Source organism: Thermobia domestica, chromosome 15, assembly GCF_964235325.1.
Source record: "Thermobia domestica chromosome 15, izTheDome1.hap1.1, whole genome shotgun sequence".
Classification (NCBI taxonomy): Eukaryota; Metazoa; Arthropoda; class Insecta; order Zygentoma; family Lepismatidae; genus Thermobia; species Thermobia domestica.
Genome location: NC_137468.1, coordinates 117,749,846 through 117,762,487, shown reverse-complemented (window position 1 = coordinate 117,762,487; position 12,642 = coordinate 117,749,846). Strand labels below are relative to the sequence as shown.

General features: G+C 32.3%; 1 long non-coding RNA gene across 1 annotated transcript in view; it reads left to right on the top strand.

Annotated features, from left to right (window-relative positions):
* Positions 1-11,687: 11,687 nt before the first annotated feature.
* LOC145671895 (uncharacterized) overlaps positions 11,688-12,642 on the top strand; it is a 33,628-nt gene continuing 32,673 nt past the window's right edge. Inside the window, exon 1 of the long non-coding RNA XR_014128561.1 lies at positions 11,688-11,785. This is a non-coding gene — a long non-coding RNA (uncharacterized LOC145671895). The remainder of the gene's footprint in view (positions 11,786-12,642) is intronic.

Genomic DNA, 12,642 nt, shown 5'->3' with positions numbered 1-12,642 from the left:
AAAATAATCGGGGTCACCTTAATTATTACTTCAGAACAGCCCCAATGAATTCCATAGAGTTGATGAAAACTAATTTTCTGCTATTAGAAATTATCTGATTAGATTCTAAGTTCGAAAGAAGAAATACTTAGTAGGAGAAACCTAATTCTCTGTACAATTCTGACGATTGTGCTCCAACTAGTTTATTTGTTCAAACTTATTGACAAAAGGAACAACTAATATAAGTAAATCCATTTTGTTGGTAACTGTACCAGTAAATAAAGCGAAAAAAAGATTTGATAACATGGGACTTCCCGGTCATCTGGTGCAAACCTGTAAGATTTTCCTTACTTTCTTAAAACACCATCCCTAAGCGTATACTGAACGTCTTTTTCCTGAGTTCATCATGTTGAATTCTTTGAAAGTCAATTATATATTCTTATTCTGTCTGAAGTAAGCAAGAATCTCTATACACAAAATTCTGTTCCGTTTTTTTCAATGGTTGAATAGCTACAGATAATAATAAGTCTACAGATGAAATAATATTTTATCGCATTTCATATTTCATCCGTTACGCTATTATTCAGTTTCAGTACCCCAAAATAGTAGTAATATTCACTTTATTAACACTCAGTTAAGATATTGGCGAAGATTTCATTCTAAGTATCCAGCAGTTTCGAGCAATTAACAACCAAATGTGTGAAACAGTCCTGGTTATTAAATGAAATAGAAAGGTCTTCGTAGATTCTATTTATTAAGAAAATTAGGTGTATCAAAAATAAATTAATTTAAAGGGATTTACGATTTTCTACGAAGCAATATTATCGCTTAGCGGAAGGAGGTGTCATGTTGGCACTTGCTAATGTCGAATTTTAGAATAATGGAGTGTCATGCATTATACTGAAAAATAAGAGGAGAACGATACTTCTGTTAATAAATATGTTTGTGCTTGTGGTAGAAACTGAAAATCACGTTTAAAACTGGACCTGTGTTCATTGGTTTTATTTTATTTTGTTAGTTGTAAATTGGATGTCACTTTACATTAAAAATTATGAGCTGAAAGCGTGCCTTTTAAACGTAATTCAAACCATATACTCTTGAATTATAAACAGAAAGATACTTTTGTTTCTTTTTAAAGATTTTCAATTTTCAACCATTTTTAAAATTAACTAACTACCTAACTCCATGTCCTATGGTGGGGCGCGGTGGCTCTGGTGCATGGTATCCTTGGTTAGATCCCAGCTCGCGCCAAGTTAGCTTTGTGGTGGACAAACACCACGTGCGTGGGTTTTCTCGCAGTTCTCCCGTTTCCTATCACTTTATTTATTCCATTATTTCATTCATTTCTCATAATTACCGTCTCCTTTGGCCTAGCCGGCGTAAGCGTAGGACGTAAAACTTAAAGATTTCATTTTCATTTCTATGGGCTAAGGAATCCGAGTGTTCAATAACATTCTCAAAAGCTCTCGATTGACTTCTGTCCTTTGCTAGCTAGATCCAGTTTGTGCTTTGTATTCCTGTTTCTGTGAGGTCCATTTTAATATTGTCCTCCCATCTGCAACTAGCTCTCTTCCTAATGGTGTTTCCCTGAATGGGTTTCAAGTTAAAATTTTGAAAGAATTCTACTTTGCGTTCCTATTTGTAACGTATTCATTTTCTTCGAAACAACGACATAAAAGTAACAGAGCAACCTTGAAGAAAAGACAAAGGAAAAATCTGTCGAATAATTTGAAAGAAAGTTTGTACGAAGCATATACTGATAATGAAGTGAGAGCAATACTATAAAGAAAAAATAGAATAATATTTGCTCTCTTAAAAAAATAACTCGAATTAGCGTTTAATTCATGAGAGGGTTCAATTGGAGTTTTAATACAATTGAGAATTTGTAGAGATTGATAATCAATATTCCTCTTTGGCTATAATAGGTGAATAACAAAACAATCATTTAGTCGCCAGCATACACCTACTACCTTTGCACCTCAAATTTTCTAAGGTATTGTACCTAACGTAGGTGAACTTCTAAGAAGCATTAGAACTATGGTACAGCGGAACAATTATATCGCCTCTACTAGGGATCGAATCCACGGTGCCCGCTTGCCAAGTTGCGAGATAAACGCCTTACCGACTATCGACCGCGGTTCTTAATAAAAGAGAGTGCATTGGTTAATGAAGTAATATATACACTGACATTTTTAGAGGTCAAATTTTTCAAATTATCATGTTTTGCTTATAGTTTTTCGTATATATATAATAATCTTATACTGTGTGTTGGTACGATATATATTTATTCGTAAACACATGATAATCTGAAAGAAATAAAGAATATTGAAATCATAAGATTTAAATAATAGCCTTTATGCTATGTAATTTAAGTAGATCTTATAAATACAATTTGCATGTATTGTAATGTCAAATTTGTAAACACTGTATTGTAAATATGAAATTAATAAGTGCGATTAACATAATAAAGTTTTGTAAATGTAGAAACATTGAATTCAAGTTTTGAAGCCATTTGTGTGTTTTATGAATACAAATCAAGAAAAGATATTAAGTGAGTTTAAAAAGCGTGAAAAGTATAAAATAATTCACTTATTCTAAAAGATAAGAGCTTACTTAATTTACTTTTTAATAAATCAATTAGTTTACAAACTTATCTACTGTAATTGTATTTTACACTTTATGTACACTTGTGTCCAAAATTTTTGTCGTATGTTTTTAAAATTACATAAATAGAAATAACTCTTTCTTATGATAGAAAGTATCAGATGTCATCTTGGAAATATGCAGAAAAAAACAAATATATCCGAAAAGTATTTAAAAATGAGAAATAAGCAAGTTATAATTAAAAAAGAAATCTTCGAAACTTTCATCGCCGAATTCTAAGTTTCATTTTCGTAAACGTGGCAAACACGCATCGAAATTTATATAAAAAAAGGGAATTTTATGCTTTAGTAGAAATACAACCTAAATCTCCTATAACGTTAGTTACTAGACATATGGTACAGCTCTTAAGTAATAAACATTTTAGACGTAAACAAAAGACTAAAAGAAAGAAGCTTCAAAATATGCGAAGCGATCAGGTATTTTGTGTTAGTGATTTTCTTATATACTTCTACCAAGTTAGCGAACATAAACTTACCTTTGTACAGTAGCTGATTAGCAGTTGCTTTCTAGCTATTTTATTTTTTCCACTACCATCAATTCAAATTCCATACACTACAATACCTTTTTTTTAAATAGAAAAACTTGTGTCCGTCAATTCCCTAAATAACAATGTTTTGTTCTGATAATTTCCTTAGTAATATCCTCTTCATTCTACTTTATTTGAATATTTAAAAAAAATTCAGAATTATGACTAAAAACGTTAAAATTATGAAGGATTTTGAAAAAAGAGGAAACTTCATTTCTAATTATTTTCATAACCGGAATAAGAAACTCATAAAAAATGAAATATTAACTAAAATATGACTAAACTTAATGAAACGTTACTAAAATGAAACATTTATTTATTTTTATTTATTTATTTATTTATTCCGAAAAGTCTCCGTTTGTAATATGTAAAAAGTGGACAGAAATAATCAACTTAAACTATTAGTTATCCATTAAAAGTATAGTGGGATAGTTCTCAACCCAAGTGGAAAATTCACTCCTTGCTTCGTGAAAATAGCAAAAATTTTACACAAATAATTACGGAGAAGTAATTTGGGAATATTTATCGAGTGAATGTAGGTTAGTGGTTAGCTTTGACGTTTCATAATTTGGAGTCTTCAAGTTCGACTTTAGATATTAAGCATCCTGGCTATTGATTTTGCAGCACCATCAGGCGAATACATAAGCTTTGGCAAACTTTGTTTAAAAGATTTTCCTATGTTTTTTAAGTTTCAGTGTAAAATGTCCTTTTGCTGCATCGAAAATATATTTAATAAATAAATTATTATACCTATTTTCTGCATTAACTGTGTCTTTGTAGCTGATTGGTACGAAATTGAAGCTATAGAATATTATTACAAGGTGTTATATCTAGGTATAGTTAAAGAAATATAGTAGGTAGAAATTATTTATTCTAAATAAACTGTTGGAAATAAATGGGAATACAATACTGAATCTTCAGATAAACTATTAATTTCTAATGATTTCACCGACTCAATCATCAAGTTATTGAGATCTTACTTTATCCTAGGACCATATGGAATCATCCAGCCTAGTTGGTGTAGTTTCCATTATTTCAATTAAAAAAAAAACAAAAAAAAAAAAAAAAAACAGGTGTGATGTAGAATCATTACAAACACCAAATGAACGTTCGATATGTTTTATGAGTTTTGATGTAAAAAATACACACACACTCTCAAAAATCACGTCTAACCGAATAGCAAAATTATCTTTTGCGCGCTTCAATAACAGTAATAATGATAATAATATCTAATATGTAGTAATACAAAGTGTACATAACAATAAGTCTTATTTGAAAATGTTATATACGGGAAAGTTAAATATTCAATATTATACATGGGTCCAAATTTTGGGTTTAGTTCTCTAAGATGGGTAATTTTACAGATCCCTTTAGCAATGAATGATAGCTTGTAATTTTCTATTCTATATTCAAGGTATTTGTTCTATCAGTTCATTAATAAGTCAAATGCTCTCGACGAAAGGTATTCGAATAAAAGTCAATTTAAAGAAAACCAACAATAACTTATATCTATATTATAAATATGAAGTTAACATTGTCTATAACATGATACCTGTATACCGGAGAAGCGGATAAACCATTTGAAATTAATATTTTGAGCATAAATAGCACTGTCTTCAAGCCGGATTCTTATCACGTTACTTTTATTTAAATCGTTATCCTAAAGTAAGAGAAAAAAAATTATGATGAAAATTAGTGTCTCAGAATCTTCTCATGGTAGGAAGGCGAAATTCGGTATTTCTTTAAACTCCTTATTAAACATAAGTATTCATATATCCAAGCATTATAACAAATTCCGCTCCTCATGGGGGAATGGAGACAAGTTGTATAATACATTTCCAAAATAGGGTTTGGGGAAGACGACCACCGTATGAGGGGTCCTATCGGGTTCATTCTATTTCCTCAATTTTTTCATTCCATTATTATCATCCATCTCATTATTATCGTCTCTCTTAACCTCAGAGTATAATCATGGGACATTAAAATCAAGGAAAAAGTAAAATATATAATTAGGCCTATATAACTATAATATTTTTCTCAATATGTAAACTTGAACTCCAAACTTCTCTATCTCATCATCATAAGAAAATGGCTGACCATCTGAAATGAACATAGTTATCACTTGGCTCCAGCAGGATTTTTAGATTTGCAAACTCTGCTATGTTCAAATTTCGAAAGTCTCCTGAAGAGAATGAACTATAAAGCATGACTTTCCAATAAACAGTGTTGGTGCAATAGCTATTTCGTTGCGAGTCTACGATTTTCTTTATACGAACAGAGCTAATGGGCCCCAGGGCCTTACTCCGTTGTCACCTTTTTAACTGAAAATCAAACAGCAGGAGCATAATAATGAAGAGTATTACACAAGGAAATTTGTCCAATAACATCATCAAACGTGTTCTTAGGAATCGTGATCACCTTTACACTGTACATGAATTGATGGAGATGATTATCCACAATAACAGGTCTGATAAATTTACTGTTCTTGAATTCAGCGGTGAAGATGTTTTATATTTCAGGTCATGGTGGTCACAATACTATAAGAAAAAGTCTAGTTTCTCTGGAAACAAGGAACAAACAGAGAGAGAGGATAAAATAGCTTTTGGAATCAGCAGCCTTTACCACTTTATCTATTCTGCGAACAATCCATGAGTATAAACAGTTTTTCCTAGTGTTAATGGACTAATGAAATATATTTTCATCATATCATGCAACACTACGAAAAATGTATTACTTCCTAAAACTAAACTGAACCGAACAGAAGCTGTCCCTTTGAAGATGAACGAAATAAGTAGGATGAAGCGAAAAATCGAATTTTCGAGTGTCGAATTCTAATAGAGCTCAAAAATTGGTTGTTAGTCGTGTTCTTCAGGTTTCGGTTCGTTTGCTTGCATTTGCAAAATGTTGGAGAGTGAGTTACCACATATGTTAATAATAACATATTTTGATTGTAAGTAGTTTGTTTTTAATTATTATTTTACGACTATAAAACAATAGAATGCTTTTATTGTGCTAAGTTTCGAATATTCAATGGTGCTCAACGAATTCGTTTAAATAGTAGCGGCTGGTGAAAATGTTTTCTCTGGTCACTGTATTAAGTGTATTGTGCTGTGTGGAGTTAATACGGAAGGATATAATGATAGAATAACTAGAAACAAATCATATATTATCCAAATTAAGAAATATAAGATACTTTATATTGTTAGAGCTTTCGTGGATAAGGCCAAAAATTAGTGCACGCATGGATATGATGGTAGAATAATAGTTTTCAACAAGTAAATACAGACCTAAATATCAAGAACATCCAGTTCATTGTAAAACACGGAGGAGGAGGAGGAAGGAAGTGCAATAGTTTGAGTTATATTTGCTCAATATGCTCATCGGGTGTTGGAGAGATAGTGAGTGTTGACGATATCATGGTAACACACACACACACACACACACACACATCATGATGCCAAGAAAAAAAGGCCCCATATCTTATAACTCGTTTCTTGTAAATACAGATTGCAGAATAGTAAGTTATTATTATTATCACTAACAGCCGTTCGACATCACGTGACATCAAGTGACCTTAACCCCATTGAGATTCTTTGGAATGAATTACAATGTAAGTTCAATATGTACGAGTGACGGTGAAAGAAGGTTTGAAGAGAGCATTACACACAGCATGGAAGAAAATTTTTCCACACTTTTAACTCGAGCCCTTTTGTCACAGGGTCCTTTTAACCCCTACCTTTCCCGCGGAGACCCTTCTGACTCGGTGGTTCTTGTCCTCGCCCTTTTGTCCTGACATTTCTGATGTGACATGTTAAATTCTACATTGTTGATTTTATTTACTATAACTCGTAGAGCTATAGTTTTTTGATAGGCGTTAGTGTCTTTTAAGATGATTTGATCAAACATAGCTGAAAGGGTTTCCTTAATCTTTAAGAAGTTAGTATATCGTTAACACTTTCCGGATCCGGGGTTTTTGGGCTATTTTTTAGACTTTCAGTCAAGCAGCTACTGCATCGTTACTATTTATCCTAGGATCATGGTTCATACCTCATTCTCTTAAGAATAGAGCTGACTTTCAAATGGTACCACTTGCGTGCTCATACCATATACCAGGAGCGGGAAAAATGATGTCAAAGGGAAAATTATGGAGGGAAATTTTTTTCCTCGCACTTTGGGCCCCTCTGGAGCGGCCCGGTGTGAACGTAGCCACCTAAAGAAATCTGATAAATAGTACTTTGTATACTGAATGCGTGTGCCAAATTTCAAGTTTCTATCCTGAATACCAAGGGCGGGAGAAATTTTATCAGGAATTCCCACCATGCCCCAAATTACCGTAAAACGCCATGATCTCAGGTAAAAAAAATCCTGAGACATCCCTAATTACCCTAGGGTCATGTTTCGTCCATCACTCTCTTCAGAATAGAACTGCCTTTCAGGCGGTATGACTCACGTGTCTCCATCATGTATCTAAGGCGGGGAAATGAGGAAAAACGGGATTTTTGGGGTAAAAATATCCTTTTTTCAACTTTTAGCCCCCTGGACCCCCCTGTTTTATCGCAGAGATCTAAAAAAAATCTGGTAAATACTACTCGGTGGGCTGAATGTTTATGCACAATTCCAATTTTCCAGGTGCAAAAGTAAACCCGCCCAAAAAAAATATACCGAAAATGTCCCATATTCCCGTATACAGAGGGAAATTTTTAAACATTCCCTGAGACATACCTAATTACCCTAGGGTCATGTTTCACCTCTCATTCTCTTCAAAATAGAACTGCCTTTCAGGCGGAAGCATTCACTTGTCCCCATCATGTATCTAAGGCGGGAAAATCCCGTGAAAGAGATTTTTTTGTAAAAATTTCCCTTTTTCAACGTTTAGCTCCTCTGTACCCCCCTGTTTTAACGCAGAAATCTGAAAAAATCTGGTAAATACTACTTGGTGGACTGAATGCTTTTGCACAACTTCAATCTTCTAGGTGCAAAAATAAGCCCACAAAAAAATAATACCGAAAATGTCCAAAATTCCCCTATACAAAAGTATATTTTGATAAAAATTCCCTGACACTTCCCTAATTACCCTAGGGCCATTTGTCGCACATCATTCTCTTCAGAATAGAACTGCCTTTCAGACGGTATGACTCACGTGTCTCCATCATGTATCTAAGGCGGGAAAATGAGGAAAAACAGGATTTTTTGGGTAAAAATATCTCCTTTTTCAACTTTTAGCCCCTCTGGTTCCCCCCTGTTTTAACGCAGAAATCTGAAAAAAAAATCTGGTAAATACTACTCGGTGGACTGAATGTTGTGTAAAATTTCAATCTTCTACGTGCAAAAATAAGCCCGCCAAAAATACTTTACATAACCCCCCCCCAAAAAAAATATTACACGAAAATATATATTTTAGAATTATGACGTCATCACCTCCTATGTCTCGACACAGGAAGGTGTGAAACCATACGTAATGTCTTCTACAATGCCTCTGGACTTGAAAAACAAACAACAAAAGAGAAAAAAAAACCGGACGAAAAAGCTCAAATAGGAGAGTTACAACTCAATGTCCCATGAAACACCCCGTATGGTACAGATTGTACCATGGGATCCCCAAAGGGTTAATAATCCTAAAATATAAATCAGTTCCATTGTAAATACACTGTAGTGACGATTTAATTATAGAGTAAATTTATTCGGACGAACTTCTCAAAAATCACTATTTTAATTACGTTTACTAAATATTTTTTTTTAAACAAAAATCTTCATATTGCATAAATATCTTCCGTGCATTATTTCAAAAGAATAATTCGCTGATGTGGTCATTTTTATTGGTTCACTAGGAGATATAATTTTATTAACCTTACTACAAGTCATAAATAATTTTCTTTCTGGAAAACAGAGAAACTTTGATTAGATGGTGTGATGAGTTTCTACGGACCAAATATTTCATACTGTATTTTAAAAATTTGTTCAAATTTTACTAACAAATATTCCAGTAACATGTCTATCATATGACATTGATCACTTCAGTACAGTGTCCCGTATATTTTCATCTACTATGATGCATCTTGTAATTTATATGGGTTTCTTTTCGTATTCCATTCCATTCAGTTCTTAGTGAGGGTGATTTGAAAAAAAAAAAGATACTTTGATCTCATTTTTATCCACAAATTAATAATTATCAATATTATATGGAATCAATCCAATAATTTACTTTTATTTCCATAAGGCGTAGAATTTATATCTTCAACTTAAGTTCCCTTACTGTAAGGAAAGTTCGTTACCAAACAATAAAAACTCAAAATATCTAATAAAGTCTTCGAATTGAGGTATATTATTCATCAACTTCCTGGAAGCACAATATTAATGAAACGTATCATAATAACACATATTATAGTCATTCAGGGGATGGCCGATAGTTGAAGAATACCGACACTTCTAAGCTTAAAGTATTGTCAATTCTTCCTGGAAGTGAAGTAGTTGCCGTAATCAGTACTAAGTGAAACTGTGGGATGTATGGAATGTATAACTCTAAAGGTTTAAAAATGAATAGAATAATTTGACGAGAGAGGTCTCAGTTTATGCAGTAAGGTGTGAGAGATATGTGCGAAGTGAAGGGTCACTTTAAAATTTGAGTATGTTTTGTTAAGCTCTTGTTTGGAAGTAAAAGTTGTATTGTTTAGTACTCATGATGGAAAGCATACAGGTGAAAGTTGTGCAATCACAGGTAGTAGTCTCATCAGCATGTAATGGTTCTAACTTGCATAAAATATAGTTAGGTGCTACATATACATTTGAGGTTCTTCCGACACTCACATTTGAGGCACTTTCGACAGATGCTTTTTTCCCCTTTCGTTGTGATTTTTAATAATTATATATCAAAAATACTACATTAGTATTAATATATAGATAATAGAATGTCTGTATCCTTTTTCCATTGCATGAGATGCTCCTGGAATTTGAACAAAATGCTGGTAGCTATAGAGGCCGTAAAACATGCAGTGCTACTTGCTACTGCTTCAGGAGCTTTGGAGGTTCCTCGGATACGTTACGTGACAGGTTATTCAAAGTTAATTGCAAGAAACATTTTGGTGAACATACAATTGCTGAAGAAGACGAGCATGCACTAGAGGAAAAGTTAATAATATTAGAAGCGTACGGGTTCACCCAAGAATACAAGATGTGGTAATGTATTGCAAAGGACTAGTGTCAAACTTTTAACATCTGCACGGAAAAAGAATAAGATAGAAAAATAAACTGACTCATGAAAGAATGTACGGATACAGTACATAAAAATGTTGCAAAACACAGTAACAATAATGAGAAAGCTCAAAAAGAAAATAATTGTGCTATCTGCCGTGTTTTTTTTTTTTTTTTTTTTTTTTTTTTAAGCGGCGAAAACAATTTTGCTGATTGGGTTTAATGTACAAAATGTTTTCAGCGGTTTAACGAGGACTGTGTTCTTCATCCAGAAGATATCTTCTTTGTGTGTCAAAGTGTGAAATTTCATACATATATGAGTATAATGTTTGGTCTTTCCTGTATATGAAGCTAACACTAATATATTAATCCATAACCATACTTTTAATAACATATGATTAACATAAATTAACAAATACTTTTTCATGAAATACAGAATTTTTGTGCTCTCTTCACTAGCTCACATTTAACATATTATTTTTTAAAAGAAATTATTGTTTGATATATTTCTTGTAACTGAACAAATTTTTCTATTATTCTTTCCCTCATTTGTAACTCTGTGACATTTTTAAATATATTCTGTAGCTGTAAATAAAAGTATTCTACTTTTCTAAACTTATAGACTCCCATGTTTGTTTAAAGCTCATGAACTACTTTACGATCAGTAATGTGCGTTGTGGAATTATTAGTGACATTATCATAGTACGTGAGGTTTTAATATTGATGCCGGTATTACCTCAACAATCTGTCGGTCTACCCCATAGATTTGAGGAATTCCGATACTTCGTTATCGTTTATTTTAATTGTAGCTCCACAGCACACATTGCTTTTGTGTAACATGTTTTGTATCATACATGTCAAGTAGTTGAAATAGTACAGTTAACAATGGACTATTTTACGTTTCTTTAATAATTCGTTACAATCTTGTAATAGTGCAAATACCTTTAGATAGGGTGTCGGTATTGCCCCAAAGTACCATATCTTTTACAATAAAAAAATACACGTGTTTCGCGAGATAGTGTTTCTTGCCAGTTACTATGAGAATTAAATCAGCAAAACTACATTTTAGAAAAAAAACAACTCGCAATTTAATTAAATGTTTTAAGGGTTTTAAAGCCCGAATTCCTAACGAAATCGATAAATGTATTATCTTTCTTTTTACAGTTCACACAGGATACTGTAGAAGTATCAAAAAACTTAACAAACAGAGTAAAAGAGAACTATGCTCTTCACAGCTTAATAAAATTGACAGCTATTAGCTACATATTAAAAAAAATACATGAACTCCGTTACATATTACTCCTTGGCTTAATGGATCCATACAAGACTCACACCCACATGATTGGCGTTCCATTCTTCATTACGCCTTTCTCTTATTCATCAGACAGAACAACAGCGAAAAGAGAAATGTGATGTATGATTTCAAGTGTAGGTGTGATTCGACTTTCTTTTCTTTCTTTCTTTCTATTTTTTTCAAGTAAAGAGAAAAAAGTAGGATTTTTCAGGTATAATGACTACACTAGGTTTTTCAATTTATAAAACTTCTAATAGGTTTACAGCTTAATAATAAATCAAGTTTTCTTTCATTATAGTCATAATGAAGGGTTTAAATTATTTGGTATATGGTCAGTACATTGGCTTCTATTATCTTTATTTCTGGAACTAATTATATTTATTTTTCTTTAGAAATAAAATACCCATCTTTATTTCTAAACAAAACAGAGCGCTTAGTTCAAAATATCACTATGTCATTATGTTTCATTACATAAATAAATGGAAAATGAATATATTAATACTTGAAAATCTCGAACATAAGATGACAAATATTACGAACAATTCTGTGATAAATTAAGCCATGGTTTGTACTAAAATAAATTGCAATGAAAAGCAAGGTATTGACAGTTAACAGAAACATTCTTCCTTATATGCTGAAACACAAGATTCTTGAATAGGTGCGTAACATTTCACCTTTAAATTGCTATGTCATTTAGTATCTACCTTCTCTAATTATATTCTTGTTCCCTTAGTATGTATGTGTATCAAATAAGTGTGATGCCTTTAGTCCTCCCGAGGAGATATAAATAATCCTTCATCTTTCGGGCTATAGTAAATAACCGTGCATCGTTCGAGAAATTTGAACTCTTGATTATGCAACACGACAAACACAACTTGCCGAATGCTAAATATTATGCAAGCAAAATTGTAGATCATATAGAAAAGCCTGCATGTTGTTGAATATATATATATTTATTTATTTATTTATTTATTTATATAAACTTGTTAGA